The sequence below is a fragment of the Miscanthus floridulus genome, chromosome 11, assembly GCF_019320115.1.
Source record: "Miscanthus floridulus cultivar M001 chromosome 11, ASM1932011v1, whole genome shotgun sequence".
NCBI classification, from domain to species: domain Eukaryota; kingdom Viridiplantae; phylum Streptophyta; class Magnoliopsida; order Poales; family Poaceae; genus Miscanthus; species Miscanthus floridulus.
This window is the reverse complement of record NC_089590.1, coordinates 28,520,447-28,543,015: the sequence shown is the minus strand read 5'-3', so window position 1 is coordinate 28,543,015 and position 22,569 is coordinate 28,520,447. Positions and strand designations below refer to the sequence as shown.

General features: G+C 44.4%; 1 protein-coding gene and 1 pseudogene across 1 annotated transcript in view; one reads left to right on the top strand and one right to left on the bottom strand.

Moving 5' to 3' along the window:
- Nucleotides 1-166, top strand: part of LOC136494710 (uncharacterized) — a 51,339-nt gene extending 51,173 nt beyond the window's left edge. The window contains exon 13 of the mRNA XM_066490885.1: nt 118-166. The gene's annotated coding sequence lies outside the window, so the exon portion shown is untranslated. The remainder of the gene's footprint in view (nt 1-117) is intronic.
- Nucleotides 167-765: 599 nt separating this feature from the next.
- Nucleotides 766-10,715, bottom strand: LOC136491738 (uncharacterized; annotated as a pseudogene).
- Between the last annotated feature and the right edge of the window lie 11,854 nt (nt 10,716-22,569).

The following is a 22,569-nucleotide window of genomic DNA, read 5'->3' as shown; positions in this document are numbered from 1 at the left end:
TTGATGAGGAACATGGTAAATTGGGTGTTGTAAGCTTAAATCTGTGATATCAGATACCTTGTTGCCCGTTAGGTAGCGTACGGATCCAATTTATAAAAGAGGAAAACATGGCAACAGGAACCCAAGGAAACAAAGGAAAAGAAGTATGGTGCTTGGATCGGTGTAAGGAAATGATGGATTCATACAAAGATGGAAAGGTGCGTGTGTACTTGAATAATATATTTTGTATGGTGCAATTTAACACATTTAATTTATCTTTGACGAGGAACATGGTAAATTGGGTGTTGTAAGCTTAAATCTGTTTAATACTTGCAGGATTTGGAATTACCAAAAGAAATGAAACATAGACCAGCATGGTTCGAAAAGATGAAACCAGCAGCATCATATGGGACTTTGACACTCAGCAAGAAATAAAACAGTTTCTCCATCCATGCATAAAGATAAATCATTAAGAAAGGTTAAGCTATCGGAGCAAAATGCAAAGGCTATTTTTGTAGCAATTTTCACATTTCATACAATCCAAATCACAATGTACTTGGAACCTAGCTATTTTTACAAGCAAGAAATATGAAACTTTGCTCAACATGACAATAAGTAGGACAGCTCGACTGTGCCATCAACCAACAAAGAGAACTCATGAATCTGTAAATACAAGATTAAAACATGGCTTACTTAGCCTACGTCAAAACTCCCTAGGATAGTAACATAATGAGGATCAGCCCAATAAAGGACCTTGACTGCCTTCAGGAATCGGGCTGCCTTCCACTAATAAAACATAGGATGGAAGGAAGGATGGAACTCTCCAATACGGAACTGAAGAAGCTCAGGGGGAGCATGGACTTTGTTTGCAGTATGGAAGGCTAGATATTGTAGCATCTTTGCCCTCAACTCTCTTGACCGATCCTCGAAGGAAAAAAGGTTAGAAACAAGGAAAATAAAATGAGGGATATATTAACAAGCAAAAAGGATTCATATCGGATCTATAGTAGTCTATAGAGAACCATGACCCTCACCTTCATAGAACTCAATAAACTTCATGGAGAATATGTCAGAGTCATTTATATCCTTTTGAAATGAAACCCAAATGGGTACACGTCTCCAATTTGCAAATTAGGGGAATGTGTGGGGTGCAGCTAAAGATAGTGCAACACTAAGGCGTTGCATGAGTATTTGGCCCATTGGTGAATGGTGTGTATCCCATGTGGCCTCATTGTTAGAACTATAATTCATTGAGTGTAGAACATTGACACGAACTTAGCCAAGATTGATACAATATACAGACCAATGACGAAGATGTAAGACCGGAAGGAATATCTGCGAGATGTGTATATGAAAGAAATAAGATTTTAGCGGTAAACTATTGGTATGAAAACTAGGAAGAAAAAAATGTGCACATGATACGCATGCCATCTTTACCTTTTTTAAGTCAATCGTGGGGAGGCATCGCTTGATAACGTCTACTACAATGTCCTGGCTGCACTAAGGCTGAGATTTGTCAAAATTGAAGGACTCTGACTTAAGAATGTCCTGTACAGTATGATTGGAATGTTATCAATGTTATAAGAAGAAAAGAAAAGTGAAGTGATTAGTTTGAAAATGTAGGGATGTACCGAGACAAGAGGATGTAGGAATATTCGGTATCCACATTCGGGACGAACAAGCAAGTCATCTTCAGCTTTGCATTTCACAAATCCACACATGAACACAAAGTCTATGAACTTCCCAACGCCAAAGGAAAGTGCAATATCTTGGCCAGTCAATGATTGTGTCCCAAAGTGCGTCAAAGTTTTCCTGAATGGAATTCAATAAGCATTCTGAAAAATGGAAGGAAGAGTATGATGTCTTCAAATGGAATCAGAAGGAACCTTTTCAATGAAGTGTCATCTCCACACAGGAAGGCATGCATACTCAATGAAATGTCTAGATTGGGTGGAGGATGAGACATAATGCCAGGCTTGAAGGATGAACAAAACTTGAATGGCTTCTTCGTTAATCTCTTTCCAGGAAACTTGAACATAGGCACATCATCTAGAATCTGCCACTTGAATACAGAAGTGGTGCCTTATCCGATTGTTGTGTTAGTGCCTTCTTGAGTCAGTTTGGGAGCATATGGACCATAAGGAGAGTTATGCTCACAATGGGAATGGGGGGAGGCAACGAAATACTACTATACAGGTTTGAAATAAAACGAGGGCCTGATATTGAAATTATGCCATGTCCGTGAAAAGAACTACATAGTAACTACGAGTTATTAGGAACTCCTTTTCAGTTGATTTGGACAAGTTGCTCGGAACAATTCTAATTTTATGTAACAACATACATTTTTTATTTAAAAAACACTAGAATGTATAGCAAACGAGTGACATTGAGTGAACTGCTAGGTGTACTTACACGATTAACTATGTTTGACACCTTTTCCACCAACTGATCCTGAAAGAACAAGCAAACTAAGAAAACTAGTAATAGAGCTTAGTAAATGCATATTAGAAATAAAAAATAATAGGATACTTGTTAAAAAAGAAGGGTGGTATAAGTTGTGAGAGAACCTTAGATGAACTATCATGACCAAGTGGAATTAGTTTAGGACTCGTGGATGTGCCCTTATGATCATCACATATGACATATGTACTTGTCTTCGTAGCAAAGGATTGTCGATGGCTTGATGGGTCCATTGCCGCAAAAAATAAAGAACTTTTAACCCACATGCTGAAAGTGCAGTTGGATGAAAAATTCTAGAAATAAAATATAGAAAAAAATATGAAGCCAAAAAAGAAACGCATGGTAAACCCTCTGAAGAAGTGTTTGGGCTGCCGTCTTCCATGGTGGCGATTGCTAATGGGGCCATAATCAGGGTTTGAACTGAAGTTTGTGAGTGAAGAGTAGGTTCAGCTGGGAGAATGAAGAAGTGAATTGGCAATGAAATTTATGGTTTCAGTTTGAAGGTATAAGAACTGAATTGGAACTATAGACGATCGTGCCTGATGAGGTGCCAAATAAATTAGGTAAAAGTCATAGTTTGGTTTTGGCTATTTGATAAAACCTATTGGACTAATCCTTGATCTAAGTGTGTAGACAAGATAGGATGGTCCAAGATCAAGTGGTGGAGTAAGATGAATTCCATGGAGATGAAGATGGATATGCATGTGATGATGGTGATCAAGATCCAACTTGAAAAAGAAGAAGGAGAAACAAAAATCAAGGATGATCAAGGAAAATGTATCAAATATGTTTTTGTTTTGGCACTCAAGACACCATAGAGGGTGTGAGTGTATTTAGGATAGATAGCCATACTATTAAGAGGAAAAAATCATGGTTAAAGCGATTATCAAGTGCCACTAGGTGTTGTTGATCATGCATATGCATTAGGACCTACTGTGCTAACTTAAGACCCTTGGCAATTGGCTTAGAATGTTGCTAACTCATGTACACTTGTGTTCAAATACTTGGAGTTGGCACACATGCACAAAGGTGAAGTAATTGGAGTTGAAAATGTGAAGAGAAGGTTGACCAGACTCTGGGTTTCGGTGGGACCGGACCCTGAGGGCACGAGTCTGGTGCCTAACCCTCGGTCTCGATCGACTGTGGTGGCTAGACTAGACTCGGCGCAAGCGAGCGACCGAACGTTGGCTGACAAGTCTAGTCATGGTGTACAGAGGAGGCACAACAGCGAGCGGCGATTAGACTCATGCACAGGGGCACGACTTGATGGTCCCTTGGCACTATTCCTCAGCCGGCATAGAGCGCAGAGGGGTGACCGGACTCTAGGTGAGTCCGGTCATCGCTGACAGAATGCGTCCGATCAGAAACTTCGCGTTCTGGACCTCTCAGGATCGTGATTGGACGCGTGGTCTGGCGAGTCCGGTCACCCGAGAGGCGAGTCTAGTCCTAACTTAAGTGTGTGCGAGTACGTGAGATGACCATTGGAGATCGACAGCCGAGGTTAAATGCAAGGGACGCGTGGTGGCCATCCAGTGATCGGACGCTAGGTACCGGTGCGTCTAGTCATTACGCAGGCCTATTCGGTCGACGCGCAGTGAGCTAAATGAAGGGGTATAATGGCTCTATTCCTTTAGGGGCTCTATAAATACTTGTTGGCCGGCTCTAGCTCACTCTCTTGGACATTTTGATCATCCATACTTGCTAGTGAGCTAAGTCAAACCTCTCTTATTCAATCTCTTGCTTGATTGTGCATTCAAGTGAGTTGGGAGTGATCCAAAGTGCATTTGCTTGAGTGATTGAATCTACTGGCACTTGTGGATCATTTGAGCTGCGGTTTCTTGGTGGTTGCTACCACTTAGACGGCTTGGAGCAGCAGAGGAGCATTGGCATGAGTTGGTGATTGTTCATGGCCATCTCTCGGTGATTTGTGAGGGATCTTGTGGCTTCCCCGGCGAAGAGCCAAAAGGTAACTCTAGTAAATTGCTCGTATCATTGATTTACCCTCACTTGTGGGTAGGTTCTTGTGGTGCTCTAGTTTAGGGCTTGGCGTGGTGCCAATTAGCTTGCGAACCACCAAGTGAATGGTCGACACAACGGGGACTAGCATGCAGCAAGCACATGAACCTCGGGAGAAAAATCTTGTGTCAATTGTGTATTGGAATTCTCTTTGTATTCATTTGATTGATTGATCATCTCTCTTGCCACGATCGGTATACCACTCTCTACCTCTCTCGCATTACTTCTTTACTTACTTGTAGTAGAGGTAGTTTGAGTAGTGTAGCTCTCTTGCTAGTTAGTTGAGTAGCTTGGTTAGCTTCTAGCTTGTTGTTAGTTAGCTCAACTAGAGTAAGAGTAGTGACATAGCCTTTGTGTGTGCCTAGAGATTATAATCTACTAGAATTATTGGAATATGTGGCTTGCAACGTTTGTGTAGTGCTAGAGCAAAAAATTTCTCTTTCTAATTGACTAATTAGTTGCTCTAGTGTTTTTGTTGAAGTTTTATTAGGCTATTCACCCCCTGTAGCCATTTAGGACCTTTCATTAGGGCCCTGATAGGAATCTGTTGTACCCCTTGAAGGAATTCCTGTTAAAAAGAATCAAATGTCAAGTCATTCGAACAATGGAAGAGAAAACGATAACAAGAGGAAAACAAACTATGATGGGCGAACCAGAAACTACACTATGAACAAGTAAATGCTCAGAAATGTGATGGGATGAAACTACACTGTGAACAGGTGAGCCAAATGGGCCAGTGGGTGGTGTGGGGGTAAGTGAGCTAGGACCTACAAATGTACAAGGCATGATTGTTATGAGAAAACATAGCAAAACAAATACAAATATCACAGAAAGGAGAAGCAAACATGCAATAGCAGGAGTAGAGTATACCTAGAGTGGTGCAATTGGTTGCATGGTCAGGCATCTGGCTCGGAAGTAAAGTACGAACAGGAATAAAGCTACAATGAGGGTGAATCTCATGACCTAGGCATAAGTGGTAAACTTTTGTCACTATATTTGATCCTTAACAAGTAGACAGGGTGAGATGACTTATTTATGAAATAGAACAAGGTGACCGGACGATGATGGCGGGGTACGGTGGATAGAATCATGGGTATCATGATCGCTGAGTGTTTGCATTGTGCTGGAAGTGTGAACTAGATTGTTGTTGTGCCTAGATAATGATGCAACGAGTTCATGTAAGATTGGACGGCAGTGTTCAGCTAGCTTAGTGTGGGCTCTCACAATGTTTCCAATAGAATGCTCAATGGACCTTGTGTTCTGCGGGAGCGTATCATCAAACTAGGCAAATCTCTCTTTACGCAGGCTAGTAAGACCATCTCTGAGCTGAGACAACAAAAACTGGAGGTGTGGGATGTCAAAGTGGGGCATTCCTGGCCTATCAACGTTTGTGTGTTGCAAGTGGACACCACTGACATCTGCAATATCATTGCAGGTTGTATTCCAGCTCTTGAACTGTATGAAATAAAGTCAAAGTGACAAAAACATGACCCTTATAATATGGTTGAAAGGAATAAGTTAGAATATAACAAAGGAGATAGCTGTCTCACAGGTTGGAAACCAAAAGTCTGTGCACCCTCACTAGTTATAATTGTATCAGTAGCTGTAAAGTGCTCTATGAGAGCATTATCATAAAATGTGATGCGTGGAATGGAAGTCCGGTCCACCGGGGAGAGGGGGTGGTCAATGTTGTCGAGATAGTAAAGCTGTTCATAAAAAGTAGGTGTATAAATAGGTAAGAGTTATTAATTAATGCGGTAAATCTCAAATAAAGGCCTTAGCAGTTTAATAAGGTAATAGGAGAAAGAAATCAAAGTAATGAGTTAGGATAAATGATACTGAGTACAAGATGAACTATGGGGAATCAAAAACACGAAGTGAAAGGACAGATTAGTTAGTGGAATGTGAAATGATAGTGAGGTAGGTGAATAGGTGAAGCAAGCATATTGGAACAAGGAAAATATCATCACTAAAAATTGACAAGTCATTAAGACCTCACAAAAATAACATCAGCACACATTGAGCTAGCTTAATTAAATACTCATAGGGACGAGGAGAATTACAATTAGGAAAATGGCGCATCCATATATGGTTTGAGTGAGTTGAGTTTTATCCTGGTCGTGCCATGCGCGAACAGCAAGCTACAGATCATTGAATACAACCTGGGACTAGTCAACAACACTGAACAATTCATGATCCATAGTCCTCCTGATGTCGAGTGAACCAATGTTGCTGCTGCTGCTGCTGCTGGGAAGTAGAATCCTGTTGCATAGTATCATGAAGTATCTCTTCATCAAGGGGTTCACATTTCCGTTTAAGATCTGTTGCAAATTTGAAATATGTATGTGTTGGTATTTCTTAACGCAAACAGAAATAATCCGCAAGTGCCAGTAAGTACCGTTGTAGCACTTCACCCAGAACTATTTAGGGTATCGTGTTTTCCATAGGGAACGGAGGTACTCTTCTAGCTATTTCATTCAAGGACAACACAAAGGTAGAGTAGGTAGAGGTTGAGGTGGATTCCTAAGGTTCTAGGGTCTAAGGATAGATAAATTCTGCTTCTACTTGTTTACTTTGGGCACCGGCTTACATCTGGTCTGCCAAGCGATACCGGCCTATAGCTATACGTCGAACCCGGATGTGGAGGATTACGAGGGACGAACAGGGCTGTTACCACTTGCCGCATACCCCTCATCCGTGGGAAATGAGGCAAACGAAGGTAGCTTCTAGCCTAGACATCACGTCTATGCTATCGACTACTACTCTAGCGTGCTAGCAAGGGTTATATATCTTTATCATGGCCCTTCTACTAGAGTATTCGCCGCAAGGATGAACGACAAACCCACAAATAAGTAAGAGTAAAGCTTAACTAATCAAAAGACTTTATAACCAAAAGAACCATGAATACTCACTTAGCTGGAGAACCCATTGAAGTAAAGATGCTCGTCGAGGTACAAGCTGGGGAGACACCGACAAGTTCGGCGCTTCCCCGAGCTCTTCCTCACATCTCTCCCTTACTACTCTACTAGCTATCTAGGGCCAAAGCCCTTTGGAGTGTTGCTCTAACTCAAGTGAGGTGTGCTCTTCTTCCTTGTGGTGTTGTGTTGAGAGGGGGGTGTTGCCCTTCTATTTATATAGGGAGTAAAGCGGTGTGTGCGTCTATATTTGGCATGAAGTACATGCTTCACTGCCTTCTACATGCCCTCATGCCACCATCATTCGAAGGGGCGGCAGAGAGGCGCCGATGGGGGGTCGGCCACCCCCTGACCTGGCCCTCTCGCCACCGCCTTCGCATGGTGGGTCGGTGATGGTTCCTGGGCTACTCCTTGGTGGGTATTTTGCCCAGATAAATTTAAGTTGATGGGCTTCTCTAATTATTCCTTTGCACAAATCAGCATTGGAAAGCTCCTTTTGGTGTATTCTTCCATATATTTGTACTTGTGTCCTACAAAACAATAATCTCTAAATACATGTGGAACTAGGTCAATAGTAAATGCATATGTGTTTAAGATTGCCAATTTCTCCTCTTTTTGTGCCTTAATTGGCGATCAGATTTGATCATTAAGGAGCACCAACAAGCTCCCCCACACTTACCCCTTTGCTCGTCCTCGAGCAAAGTTAGAGATAAAAGTAATCATGAGCATAGCATTCTAAGATATATGGCTTACATGAAAGCTATTTCAACACATTCTTTACACAAGTGGGATTTGTGGCGTTAGCTAACATGTTTTCTTGGGTTGTTGAAAAGCAAAACAGTTCTTGAAACAAAGTCATCTTTCCAATTTCACATATTAGCAACTTGGAGTTTTTGAAGTTTTTCTCAAGAAAAAACATAGTTCACTTTATACTCCTCAAGTGGCACTCTCAAATCACTCAATGGTGTATAAATCCTTACCAAGGCATAGCAATGTTTTGCCTTCTTTTGTTTTCTCCTACTTCTAAAAAGGTTTATGTAGAGATTTAGGTAGGGATAAACAATATGGCATACCTGTATTACATATGTTGTAAAGTCAAATCGAGGATCAAGGAGAGAAGTGCCATACTCTTAGATGAAAATGTGCATGTGTGTGAAAAAGGGTAAACTAAAACTATACTCTTTTTGTGAATATGATCTCTCTCTATAACTTATTATTTTTGAAACATGGATATCTTTCTTCCTTCTCTTTTCGATACATGAGCCTTCATGTGCTTATCATCTTTTTTTTTCTTTTGTACTTGGACCTTCATGTGTCCATATTTTTATATATATATTTGGACCTTCATGTGTCCATATATATTTTTTAGTTTTTTGCATAGCCCATGTCTCTTCTTCAAAACCACATATTTAGAGAGAGATCATTATCTTTTTAGAACATGGAGTATTTGCCTAACAAACATTTTTTTATGTTTACCCCCAGTGTAGGAGCAGAGTTTTTGGTGGATGGAAGCTTGTTTTTGCGTAGCGTAGGAGCAACATGTATATGTGGGTGCACGTGATATTGATCTTGGGAGCATGATAAATCTCTCAACAAGGGTCAACAAGACTTGACCAAACTCAATACAATAACAAGCAACTTATGTGGAAGGCTTGAGACTTTGCAAGATGTCAAATTTGGCTTTGGTAGGAGTTGCTCACCAATTGAGGAGTATGTGACACTATGGTTTTATATCCCAGTGTGGCTTCACCTGTAGAGCTCGCCCTCAATAAGGACAAAGGACTTGGCACGACGCTCGAGCCGATGAGCCTCCATCTTGCCCTTCAGCAGCGCCTCATGGAGGAGGTAGTTGAGGTAAGGCGTCCTCTAGTCGGCCAGAGGGTCGGGCTCTATCATTGGACCCTCCTCAAGCTCCATGACTTTGGCATAGGATGGAGCCGTCGGCTGGTCAGCCCTCGAGCCCTGGGCGGGTGGCCCATCACTGGCTTGTTCTGGCTCATCGTAGCGGACCGAGGGCTTGTACTGATCGCTAGCAAAGACACCTATCGTCACCAGCTCTTGGGGCCTTTGTTAGAAGCTGCTTGACCCCGTCAAGTGCCTCCTAGGTCTTGGGCATCCATTCAAAATGGTCGGCCTTCTTTAGGAGCCAATAGAAGGGGAAACCTCATTCGCCGAGGCGTGAGATGAAGCGGCTGAGCGCGGTGAGGCACCCTACAACTCGTTGTACCCCTTTTACGTTCTAAATCAGGCCCATCCTCATGATGGCTGAGATCTTCTCAAGGTTGGCTTCGATGCCACGCTCGGACACGATAATACCCAGTAGCATACCCCTTGGGACCCCAAAAATGTACTTCTCGGGGTTGTGCTTAATGCCATTTACTCATAGTTTCGCGATGGTCTGCTCTAGGTCAGCTATGACCTGGTCAGCCCATTTGGACTTGACCATGATGTCGTCTATGTAGGCCTCAATGGTTCGCCCAATGAGGTCCCCGAAACACTTGAGCATACAGCGCTGGTACGTAGCCCATCGTTCTTTAGACCAAACGGCATCGTGACATAGCCGAATGATCCAAATGGGGTGATGAAAGATATCATGAGCTGGTTAGACTCTTTCATCATGATCTAATGGTACCTAGAGTACGCATCAAGGAAGCAAAGAGTTTCGCACCCTAAGGTCGAGTCGACTACTTGGTCAATGCATGGCAAAGGAAATGGATCCTTTGGACATGCTTTGTTGAGACCCATGTAGTCAACACATATTCTCCATTTCCCACTATTCTTTCATACAAGAACAGGATTGGCTAACCACTTGGGGTGGTATACTTCCTTGATGAACCCGGCTGCCAAAAGCTTCGCAATCTCCTTGCCGATGGCCCTGTGCTTCCCCTTGTCGAAGCGACGTAGGCGTTGCTTCACTGGCTTGAAGCCTGGCCTGATCTTCAAGGCGTGCTTGGTGACTTCTCTTGGAATGCTTGGCATGTCTAAGGATTTCCATGTAAAGATGTCTCTGTTGGCATGAAGGAAGTTGACGAGCGTGGTTTCCTATTTTGAGGAAAGCGTGGTGCCAATGCGCACCGCTTTGCCCTTGGAGCCACTAGGGTCTATGAGGACCTCATTGGCGCCCTCTACAGGCTCAAAAGACCTAGTCGACCGCTTGGGGTTAGGTGCTTCTTTGGTGACCTCCTTCCTGATGGCTGCGAGCTCTTTGAAGGCGACGCTTGCTGCAGTGTGTTCACAGCACTCGACCTCGCACTCGTAGGCGCGCTTGAAGGAGGTGCCAATGGTAATGACCCCACAAGGTCCCAACATCTTCAACTTCAGATAGGTGTAGTTGGGGACGGCCATGAACTTTGCATAGCATGGACATCCCTAGATGGTGTGGTAGGTTCCATGGAACGTGACCACCTTGAAGGTGAGGGTCTCTGTACTATAATTGGATAGATCCCCAAAGGTGACGGTTAGATTGATCTGCCCGAGTGTCATGGCCTGCTTTTCAGGCATGATGCACACTTGGTTGATGCCCATGGCGTCGAGCGTCTTAGCATACATGATGTTGAGGCCACTGCCTCCATCCATCAGTACCTTGGTGAGCCACTTCGTGCCGATGATCGGGTCGACCACGATCAGATATCATCCCGATTGCGGGATGCTTTCTAGGTGGTTGGTCCGATCAAAGGTTATGGCAGACTCCGACCATCGGAGGAAGGCGCGGCTAGCTCGACCGTATAGACCTCACGGCGTGCAAGCTTCTGGCGGTGCTTGGAGTCATAGGCCACTGACCCTCCGAAGATCATGAGGCAGACATCTAGTGTTGGAAAGCCACCGTCCTTCTCTTCGGCATCGTCTATGGCCGGGTTGGGGTCCCCCCTGTGCTCCCCCTTGTTGGACCATCTGGACAAGAACCACTTCATGAGGCCACAGTCCTTATATAGATACTTGACAGGGAAGGCATGGTTTAGGCATGGCCCTTCGAGTAGCTTCTCAAAGTGGTTCAGGGTACCCTATGCGGGCTTCCGACCCCCTTGCGGTCGGCGGTGGCCATGAGCGAGCCCTCACGTCGCTACTTGCTCTTCTTCTTGCTAGGATGGTTGGAGGTGCCTTCGCCGGCGTCCTTGTCCCACTTCACCTTGCCCTTGAGGCAGTCGAACCTCCTCGCCCAAGGCATGGCTAGTGATGACGTCGAGGAGCTCCTTGGTGGTTTGTGGGCCCTTATGTCCTAGCTTATGGACCAAGGACTCATAGGTGGTCCCAGATAGGAAAGCTCCTATGATGTCGGTGTCGACGACATTAGGCAGCTCATTGCACTACCGGGAGAAGCACCGGATGTACCCACGAAGGGTTTCCCTGGCCTTCTGTTAGTAGTTTTTGAGATCCCATGGGTTCCGAGGATGCTTGTATGTGCCCTGAAAGTTTCCCATGAAGATCTCTTTCAGGTCTACCCAACTTTGGATTCTGTTGGGCAGAAGGTGTTCCAACCATGTCCGTGCCAAATTGGCCAGAAACAATGGAAGGTTGTGGATAATGAAATTGTTATTATCCGTTCCACTAGATTGGCAAGCAAGCCGCTAATTCTCAAGCCATAGTCTGGGGTTCGTTAACCTAGAGTATTTTAGGATATTAGTTGGTGGTCGGTACCATGGTGGGATGACGACGTTGAGGATGTGTCGGCCGAAGGCCTAAGGTCCTAGCAAGTGGGGGCTCGGGCTTCTATCCTCACCGCTGTTGTAGCGTCCACCATGACAAGGTGGTAGCCATGGCTACCCCCCTCCCTCGCATCACCGTGAGCATGCCTGTGGACATCGAGGGTGTCGCGTGCGTCACGGTGGTGGCTGAGACACTATTGCAGCGAGACCATGGTGCGCAGCTCGCTGCCTTACGGCGCCTGGTGGACTGACACGTTCTTGTTGGGTCGCTCTGAGGGCGTTCGCTGGCTGGCATCGAGCTTGCGTCATCGGGACATCGATCTATTGGCCTACTGCGCTGCCGCACACTCGAGTAGCATGCGAATCTCATGGTGGGCCTAACGGTCCTCGAGCGTCGCAGCCCCAGAAGCCCCCAGAGCAAGGCCACCACAGCGACGATGTTCTGGCTCGCCCGGGTGAAGTGTGGGAGGGCTTCATCGTCCTTGATGATCATCCGGTTCTTGTCATAGGCCATGACACGCGCGCCAACCGTCTCCATGGTGCTTGATGTCTCAATCGAGCTCCACGTGTTCCTGCTCGAGCTAGAGTCACGCTTCCTTGAGCTCTTGGTGCCGGGCCTTCAGCTGCTCTATCCGCAGGCGAGGTTGGGCCCCTGCATCCCCCTCAACCTTGTCATCGAGGTCGTTTGTTGGGGTAGCCTCTCCCTCGTGGATGCTTTCGACGTGTCCCTTGGGGGTATCTGTCACGAAACACTCCCGAGAGGGGTGATGGCTCCCCCTGCTAGAGTCAGAGCTGGAGCACGACTCCAATTCTTCTATGAGGAGGTCATGGAAAGACTCCGTGACATATTCGGCCATCCCCACAAACTCGTCGTTCTTAGGGAATGGAGGAGTGCGTTGTGCAACAAGGTGGCCAACGGTCTTTGTGGCATTGCACAGACCGAGCGGGAGTGCCATCGGGGCGCTCTAGATGAGGTATTCCGGAGAGAGCGACTCGCCTCCGGCAAGCTATGCCATGACATTGGCGAATGAGAAGGTGAGGTGGCATAGGTCATCCTAGGATGGTCGGGGTCCTAGGAAGGCGCCGTGCTGGCGCTCTAACCTCCCGTAGTCAAAGCCGAGGAGCTAGTCGCTCCTGAGGGTGTGGGCCTCCGGTGCGTGCAGCTGCAGCTCCTCAAGCGCCTCGGCGATCGCATCGAGACTGGTGAAGTGGAGAGGTTGGATGGTGGTTGGATCCTGTTCCAACTCTCCCTCCGTCGTGACGACAAAGTCTAGGTCCCCGAAGCGCGCATGCACGTCCGGGACCCAGCTGACGTTGTGACTAGCCATACGAGGCCTGGTGTGGATGTCGAGATGCCCAAAAGGCCCCTACCTAGCGTGCCAACTATCGGTGTTTCGAATTACCACCAACGAGTAAATTTATAGTATTGCGCGTCTGGCTCGGATGGTGTGCTTAGAGGACATGAGGTTTATACTAGTTTAGGCAGAATGTCCCTACGTCTAGTTTGTTACTATTGCTCATGTTACTAGCACTGAAAGTTTGTAGTAGGGGTTACAAATGGGCAAGAGAGGGACAGGTCCCAAGTCTCTAGTGAAATGAGTGAATGGGTGTTGAGAGCTTGGTTGCTGGTCAATCGTGTGCTCATGTGTTTGCTATCTCGTGGTTCGGCTTGATCAGTCCTTGATGGGTTAATCCGATCGGTCTGCGGTTTGATTCGATGGGTTCGTTTGGTCTGATCGATCAATCCCCTTCATGGCTTGCCCTGCTTTCCCTTTTATAGGCCAAGAGAAAGCATAGGTTACAGTGGAGGGAAAGAGAAGAATGAGAGAGAGCTAAAGGCCTTTAGGATCACTGGGTCCTTCTCCTTCGTGCGAGTCCCGCCGACCCTATAGATACAAACAAGGACGGTGCCATGTCGTGGCCCTGTCCATCACTATCTCCATGCGCAGGCGTCATCTACCGATCATGGCGCTCCACTTCATCCTAGCGGACGTCGTGGTGAACTAATGCGCCTGTTAGTGTTCATCGAGGGTTAGGCAGAATAACATCGGTATGCCCGACGCTGTTCTTAATGTGAATCCTTAGGTATGGCCTATCATGGCCATGGGTTACATCGGGGTGTGCCGGTCTCTTCCCTGGTGTTAGAGCTTTGATATAGGCCCATACGCCTGGACCTCGAGTGGTTGGCAGCGGTATGGGACCCCATCAGGTGAGACAGAGCCTACACCCGAGGGGTCGAGCAAGGCCGAGCCTGCCCCTAAAGGTCGGTCGAGGCAGAGCCCACGACCTTAGGGTTGGGTGAGGTGGAGCCTGCCCCTAGAGGTCAGGCGAGGCGGGGACCATGGTCTTAGGGTCGGGCTAGGCGGAGCCCACGACCTCAGGGTTAGGCGAGGTGGAGCCCACCCCAAAGGTTAGGCGAGGCAGAGCTCACGACCTTGGGGTCGGGCGAGGTAGAGCCCGCCCCTAGAGGCTCCCTAGAGGTTGGTTGAGGCGGAGCCCGTGCACCTAGGGGCCGATTAGAGCCATAGTCACGCTCTTGACTGCTTGGATGAATTAATGTTGATGACCATTAGCCCCTCCTCTTCGGGTACCCTAGTATTGGTCCTCGACAGGCTGCTATATATAGGCCAAGGTGGTTAGGGGGCAAGGAATCGAGGTAGAGTAGGGGGCAAGGAATCGCCACATCATTGATCCGCGTTAACTCCCTCGACCACCGCCTTAAAATCAATGGTGTAGATCATAGGAAAGAGTACGAGGTGGCCGAGGGCGAGCCAGCTCTATGACAGGCTGACCAATGAATGGGCTAGGCCGGCTGGCCCACTTTCATGGCCGTTTGGCCCAAGCTTTGGCATGGTGTCTTCTGGAACCCTCTAGAGTTGTCTTTCGCAGTTTTCACGGGTTGAATCACTTGTCGTTGGTTTGCTTGTTTGGAGTGTATGGCAGTGGTCCCGAGAGCTGTTTTCTGGATAAATCCTCCTACATACAAATATTTACCAAAGCTCATGGAATTCATTAGTTTAAACCCCTATACCTCTATTTGGTGATGGAATTAAATATAAATGCAGGTTATGTTGATGGTGTATAATTGATGTTAGTGACCCTCAAAAAGGATGGAGTAGCCCCTACTCGACCTTAGGCTATATAAATAGAACCCCTCTCCCTCACTTGTAATTGGCACCTTCACTCATAAGAGATGTAGCTCTCTCTACTCTCTCAAGATGTAGCTCTAGTAGTAGTGCTAGTCTTGGTGGGAGCTCTAGAGCAGTCTTTAGGAGTCTGGTATAGCTCTATCTTTTTTTTGTAAGTACTTTATTTATTTTAGTGTGTTACTTTCTATGCAAGTATTATTTCAAGTCTTCTACTTTAAGTATTAGTCTTGTGCACTAGTTATGCTTAGATTCCTATGATAAGTGGGCTCTCACTAGCATGGTTGTTCATCACTAGTTGATGCTTTAGTCTTAACATGAGGCTAGGGTAGTATGAAATTGTGTAAGCGTGGTGCTTATACTGTGGGGTACCTTGCAATGTGGCTAGGCCTCCGGATAGATCGGGGTAGTTGGCAGGTGGTGATAGCCCTGTCCATCCTATGTATTCCCCCATGATAGGTCTAGTTGTTAAATCATAGGGCTAATGGTGCTTTGTGCCCAATCAACCCTCTGGGTGAGTTTGGGGCAGGTACGCCTCAAGTGCTATTGCATCCTACCTTGCACTATCTTGGTTTGTTAGTATAACCACAATCACTAGCTAGAGTAGTGCTTGAATAGAAGTAATTTAGGATTCTAGTGTTCTTTTTATTATTGTCGTGCTATTTAGTTATGTTTCCAATTTACCATTCCATGATTGGATCAATGTGTGTCACCCATTTTAGTGTATATCACTTACTCCCACTTTAATCTAGTCGTTATGTTAGTTAGTAGATACATGATGTTTAACTATCACTATCTTTAACCCTTGCTTCCCTATGGTAAAATATAAATAACGATACCTGGAATACTCCCGGGTGAAATGCTACAATGATATTCTATGCGCTTGCGGAATTATCTACTGGAGCATAAGAAATATAAATAAGCATTTCTAGAGCCGTTGTCGCGGATTACAAAACCTGGTAGCGACACTAAGAAATGTCAACAAGCATTTCTAGCGCGGTTGCTGGGGATTACAAAACCTAGTAGCGACGCTAAGAGATGTCAACAAGCATTTCTGACATCATTGCCGGGGAAGCAATTGGCATAAAGATTTTGATAGTTACCTTGATGTCTGCTAATCTAGTTTACCACTAGCTTTTGTGGGATTATTCTTGTCCTATTGAGTGTGGAATAAACAGGGCAAAATCAACCATTAGACCTTCTGGCTTATTTCTACAAGAAAACCATCAAGAGCCTAGGGCGTCTGGTCATTCATGGATCATCAACACCTTCACCTTGCCATCTCATAAGTATGTATATATATACATTTCTAACAATGTGCAAATGGAGAAAAGGTCACTGTCAAAAGAAGAAATCATCATATGTGATGGAACAAAGGCGTTGCATCACTCACAACTTCATCTCAAGTTTTGGGTGATAGCGAAATCAATCAAGTTATGTGAGAACCTATCTTTTCATTTTATTCTCACCATTCCATGTTTGCTTGAATCGCAAATGCTTAGTGCTTTCTTTGGGTAGCTCCTAGTCTCTGAACTGTAGTTGAGTACTGTTCCTAGTCTAGGTAGATGACAAATTTCCTTTGTTATCTATCTATTCGGGTTCTTATTCTAGCTTCATAGTAGACGTAAGTTAAAAGGGACCAACAGATTCATATGTTTGCTAAATATGATATTCGGTATGATATCGGCTGATGGTTCACGCTACGGGAAAAAGCTAAGGCCTAGACATTTATGCTTAAGCATTCATTTAGTTAGATTTCTTGTTTCAAAATCATAGCATTCATTTAGTTAGCTTTCCTTTCTATAGCATGCTTGTTTAATTGGTTCACCATTAATATTCTCATCCCTACTTGAATCAATCTTAATATGCTTTCATGCTTCCTTCCATTTATGCTAGTATGTTTTAGTTTGGAAGTGTTGATCATACATCTATAGCCTTTAAATTAAGCTTGGTGCCTAGTTTAAGGTTTGGATGAACTGATCATATTTCCATAGGCTTTTTAAATTAAGCATGGTGCTTAGGTTAAATAGCCTTCCTTAATTAAGTTAGACATGGAGTCTGGTTTAGTTATTGAACTAAAACTACTCTTGTAGATAGTGGTCGCATGTAAAATTGTAAATATGAATGAGTAAGTTGTTGAGATATATTCAAATATGGAGATAAAGGCTTCAACAAAATTTTGCACATCATGAAAAAGAGCCACCTCTCATCTTTGAAGGGTGTGTTGTAAATACTTTAATCTCTCTTTTGTCATGTTGTGCTTTATTTGTGAAAGTTTTTGCAAGAACTTGGTGGACAATAAACAATAGCTAAGAACATGGGAAAAACTATCCATGCTAACAAAATAGGAGTGCCAACTTGTCGTCATAGCCACCCTTGTTTCTTCGAGAATTCGTTCGGGTATATGTTGTCCACTAACCTTTGTGGGAAATAGAACTCAATAAGAAGCAAGATGGTGTGGCGGAAATAAGAAATTCAAACTAAATTCAATGGGGAAGTCATCAATTGACTCGACAAAACAAGTCCTCGCTGACAGGTAAATCAATGTGTATCCTGTATTTAATTTTCACTTTTTACATTTCCTTTTATTTCATGCATAATAAATTAGAATAGTCTTGTCTTAGGTTAAAATAAAAATAAACAATAAATAAAGACTTACTTGCATTATCTTACTTGCATTATCTCTTTGCATAATAAGCTTGTAACCACTCCTTGAATAAAGCCTTTCTAAAAAAGCAATGAGGGGAAAACATGCTTCTGGGACAAACTCTTTTTGGGATCTTTGTTCACTAATTGTTTTAAGATTAAAAAGAATGAGGAGAGAACATGTCCAAGAACTCTAAAAAAATGTTTAGTCTCTTCTCTTTGTTCTCACCTAAAAAAATGAAGTAACTTTGTAAAGTGAGAATAAAAGCATCTTGTAGAACTTGTATCCTTTGGGTATTTGTTGCTAAACCTTTCAGGTTGAACACAAAAAGGATGGAGGGTCAAAACAACAAGGTGGCAACAACTTGAGCAAATTGACATTCAACATTGGAGTACACTCTAAGGGATGCCCCAGCATCAACACTAGGCTTTTATTGTCAAGTGACATAAAAGCCCTAGTGTGGGGGAGGCTATCGATTCTTCTCTACCACCTCTCAGGCCTCTGCCACTTTGGCACGTTGGTTTGCACTCCCTCTACCCACTCTTGCTTTGTTCCTATATGTTTGATGTGTTGAAAAATGCTATATACTAAAATCAAACTTAAAATGTGAATCATGCCAAACTATGAATATGACTTTATAAAGATTGGTCAACATAAACTTTATTCCTAGTTCGTATACTTATTACTTGTTGACACATCTATATTAGGAAAACATGTCAACTAAGTTGTTGTGAAGTGAGATATGGTAGAGACTAAAGAAATCCTATCTTCCTATATAAGCTCTTGGAGATTTCTTGTTTTGATAAAACATCACAATTAATAGCCTCACTTCTCCTCAATGGTGATATTTCCTACCAAAGCCAAATATCATGTTACATGTTGAAAACCTTCCACATATACTGTGATGAGGACATCGCCACGCTGGACACACCGACGCCATGGTCTTCCCCAAGTTGCAATTCGTTTCCAACTCAGCTGCCACGTCGTCCTCGGATTCAGCAGACACGTCATCACTGTTTCGGTCATAACTTCCTCATACGATATCGAAACGGGCCGTTCTTGGATGCGTTGGAAAGGGGACGACGATGCCGTCGTTTTGGATCTGGTCCCAGCTCCAGAAGGTCCGTGGATCATTCTGTGTGACCACGGCAAGGTGCCGCGTCACCTATTTGGGCCAACTTGGCCATGTATCATGTCGGGCCTTAAGCCCAAGTTGTGGGCGCCCAACCCCTGGCCGTCCCCAACCCTAGGTCGAGTCTTAGACTATAAACACAGCCGCCGCCGCCGCTACACAATTGGGTTTTGTTTAGAGTTTAGTTTTCCATCGAGAAACTGAATCGTTCATTGTAACTGTGGTGACAAATCCTTTTACAGTGATCCAGGGCCCCCGTTCTTGATCTCCTCCACTGTGTCGATTAGTCCTTTGGAACCGAGTTCTTGAACCCTCTATTGATATTCGCGTCATTCATATTTGCAATTTCAGATTGCGTGTTTTACCTTCTTGCTTGTGCGCTTCGATTCGCTTGCAGGAAAAGCCTTCTTGGCGAGGTCAATCAAGTTGTGCTTGGTTGATAACCAACGGAGCGGTGGTGTAACGGTTGCAGGGTTCGAATCGTGTCTGATTTGAAGCCGGATCGCCAACGTCGAGATCTCCACAAATCGAACTTACCGGCTACCTCTCGGAAGATCGGGCCTGTACTCATCAATTGGTATCAGATATTTCAGGTTTACCGCGAGGTATAATCTCGTTTGCCTTAGATTCATATTTGTTCATTACCTAGAGTCCACAAAAAGCCCAAAAATATTTCAATTTCCGCTGTCCTATCGCCCTTTGTGCCTTTGCAATTTCGTTTCAGATTCGTGTTGTTGAGTTTGTGTCCGTGGTCGAGTCTTGTTGCTGGTTTAGGATTGTGTTCGTGGTCGTAGTTCAATCGCCCGTTGCTGTGATTTTGTTTTCCGCCGCTATCCCATCCACCGTTCCCAAACAACAAGTCGAAGCCACCACATTACTCGACTTGCCCCGCTAGCCGCCTTGTGTAACTTCTCGCCGCCGCGCAAACCCTAGATAGGTTGCCAGCCGCTCTTATTTTGCCTGCATCGCAGCCCTCCTTACATCATCAGGCGAATACCTGCTGCTGTGATTGGTGTTAGAGTTTAGAGACGCTTTGCCCTAACTGCCGCCGCCATGTTGTGCCTCCCAGAAAACATACCTTGAGATACCTTCGGTAAAATAGGCATAACTTTTCGCTCGTTTATTAGAAAAATCTGAAATTTTTTGTGCAGCTTCTTGACACCATTTGGACCCGACCCAAACTTGGCTTCGCCCTGTTTGGTTTCATCAGAATTGCCAAAAAAATTCGGGAAAATATAGAAAAAAAAATTGTCAAAGTTTTTGCACGCTTTTCAGAGAACGTGCTGAATTTCTGTAGACCACATCCCACGTCAGTTGTAGGTGCCAATTTTTGTGGTTGCATCTTTTGTGATCCTTGTTCAGAGAAAAGTATAAAAAAAATTAGTAAAAAAAAAGTTTGTTTCCTACTAGTGCCTTTGGGAAAATCCGGGAAAAATTTAGGAAAAAGGAGAAATCCGGGTTATTTGCTTGTTCTGTGAGTTCTTTCGATCGTCCTTTGTTTTCACCTTGTTGCGCTACGTCTCGACACGTCTTAGCCAGCACCTGTGATTTGTACTTTGGATCCAGATTGAACAATCGCTACTCTGCACTCGTTAATTGCTAATCCTTGCTGTCATATTGTGTGCCTACCCATAGCTCCACATATTCTTCTATCAGCACAGGTTCATCTTGCAACTGTTACCCACGCTCAACAACATATTGCTTCGCCACTTTGGTTTAGCTCCTGTTTGGCGTTGGTAAGAATACAGGCAAGACGGTGGTAAGCCGCTTGTGATTTTGCATTCCACTTTCACCACCACCACTTGTTTCCTTTTAGTTGATAGGGATAATACTTTGGTGTTGTCTTTTTCTATCTTCTAACCATGGCAGGAACTCCGACGGACTTCAATGAGTGCGTGTCCAAGGGCGAGCTTGCAACGTTCATGACTGAACAACGCAATCTTATGACCGAGCTGATGCGCAACGTGAACAATCTGGTCACCCGCATTGAACAGCTTGAGCAACGCCCTCCACCTTATTGTGCTGATGATGAAGATGCTGGTGATGAAGATGCGTATGCTGACGGTGGTGCCCGTCGCTGCCTCAACTTCAATCGTCGCGGTATGGCAGGTAATAATCATGGTAATAATGATCCTTTTGCTAAAATTAAATTTAGTCTACCACCTTTTGCTGGTAATGTTGATCCAGAGGCATATTTAGATTGGGAGCTTGCTGTTCAACAAAAATTTGATTCTCATAATGTTCCTGCTGAGCATAGAGTTAGACTTGCTACCAGTGAGTTTACTAATTTTGCTTTGTTCTGGTGGAGTGATCTTTGCAATGCCAATAATGCTGCTGCTGTGCCTCAAACTTGGAATGTTTTAAAGCAACGTATGAAATCTCGTTTTGTTCCTCCTTATTACCAACGTGATTTACGTTTGAAACTACAAACTTTAAAACAAGGTGATAAAGGAGTAGAAGCATACTATCAAGAATTGCTTATTGGTTTAGCACGTTGTGGTATAAATGAAGATGATGATGATGCTAGTGCTAGATTTTTTTGGTGGTTTAAACCATGATATACAGAACATACTTGATTACAAAGAATGGCGCAATTTTTCCCAATTGTATCATCTTGCTATTAAGGCCGAACGAGAAGTACAGGGACGCAAACAACACCAGCCTCTCAGGTCTAACAATGGGAGGAATTTTCAGCAGCGTTCCGAGCCGGAGACGCCCAAGCTTCCTGTTGCACCACAGCCATCTACACCTCCATTTTCTTCCGGGGTAAGTAAATTGTCTAATGTGCAGTTTCCACAGCTGAAGAAAGGTGGCACTCCGGGTGCTTCTACTAGCTCCTCCTCGTCCAGCTCTAAAATCATTTGCCACCGATGCAAAGGCATGGGACATGTCATGAAGGAATGCCCCAGTCGTCGCGCTTTTATTGCTACCGAGGATGGATATGTAAGTGCTAGTGATGTTGATGATGATTTAGCCCTTGCTGCTAACATTGATGCAGATCCCACCGAGGGCGATCATGACAAGGAGGCCATCACTATTGACTCTGTGGCTGCTGCCGCGGACTACCCTAGCCTTCTTGTGCAGCGTGTGTTGAGTACACGTGTGGGTCATGAAGAAGAGATGAAGATCCAACGCCACAATTTGTTCCACATGTATCTCATTGTGCAGGGTTGTCGTGTTCTCACTATCATTGATAGCGGGAGTTACAACAACTTGGTGAGTTCAGATTTGGTTGACAAGCTTGGCTTGACCACACGACAACATTCGTATCCATATAAACTTCAATGGTTCAATAATAGTGGTAAGACTAAGGTAACTAAATCAGCACGCATTAGCTTTTTCACAGGTTCTTATCATGATACTGCTAATTTTGATGTTGTCCCTATGCAAGCTTGTTCCATTTTATTAGGTCGCCCATGGGAATTTGATAATGATGCTTTACACCATGGTAGAACTAATACATACACTATCATAAATAAGGACAAGAAAATTACATTGCTGCCTTTGTCTCCTACGGACATTATTAAACATGCTAATGAGATAAAAAATAAACCTCCAACAGACATTGCTAAACATAATGGGATTAAGTTAAAAGGAGGTGCTTTTCTTGCTACAACTCCTGCTACTGCTG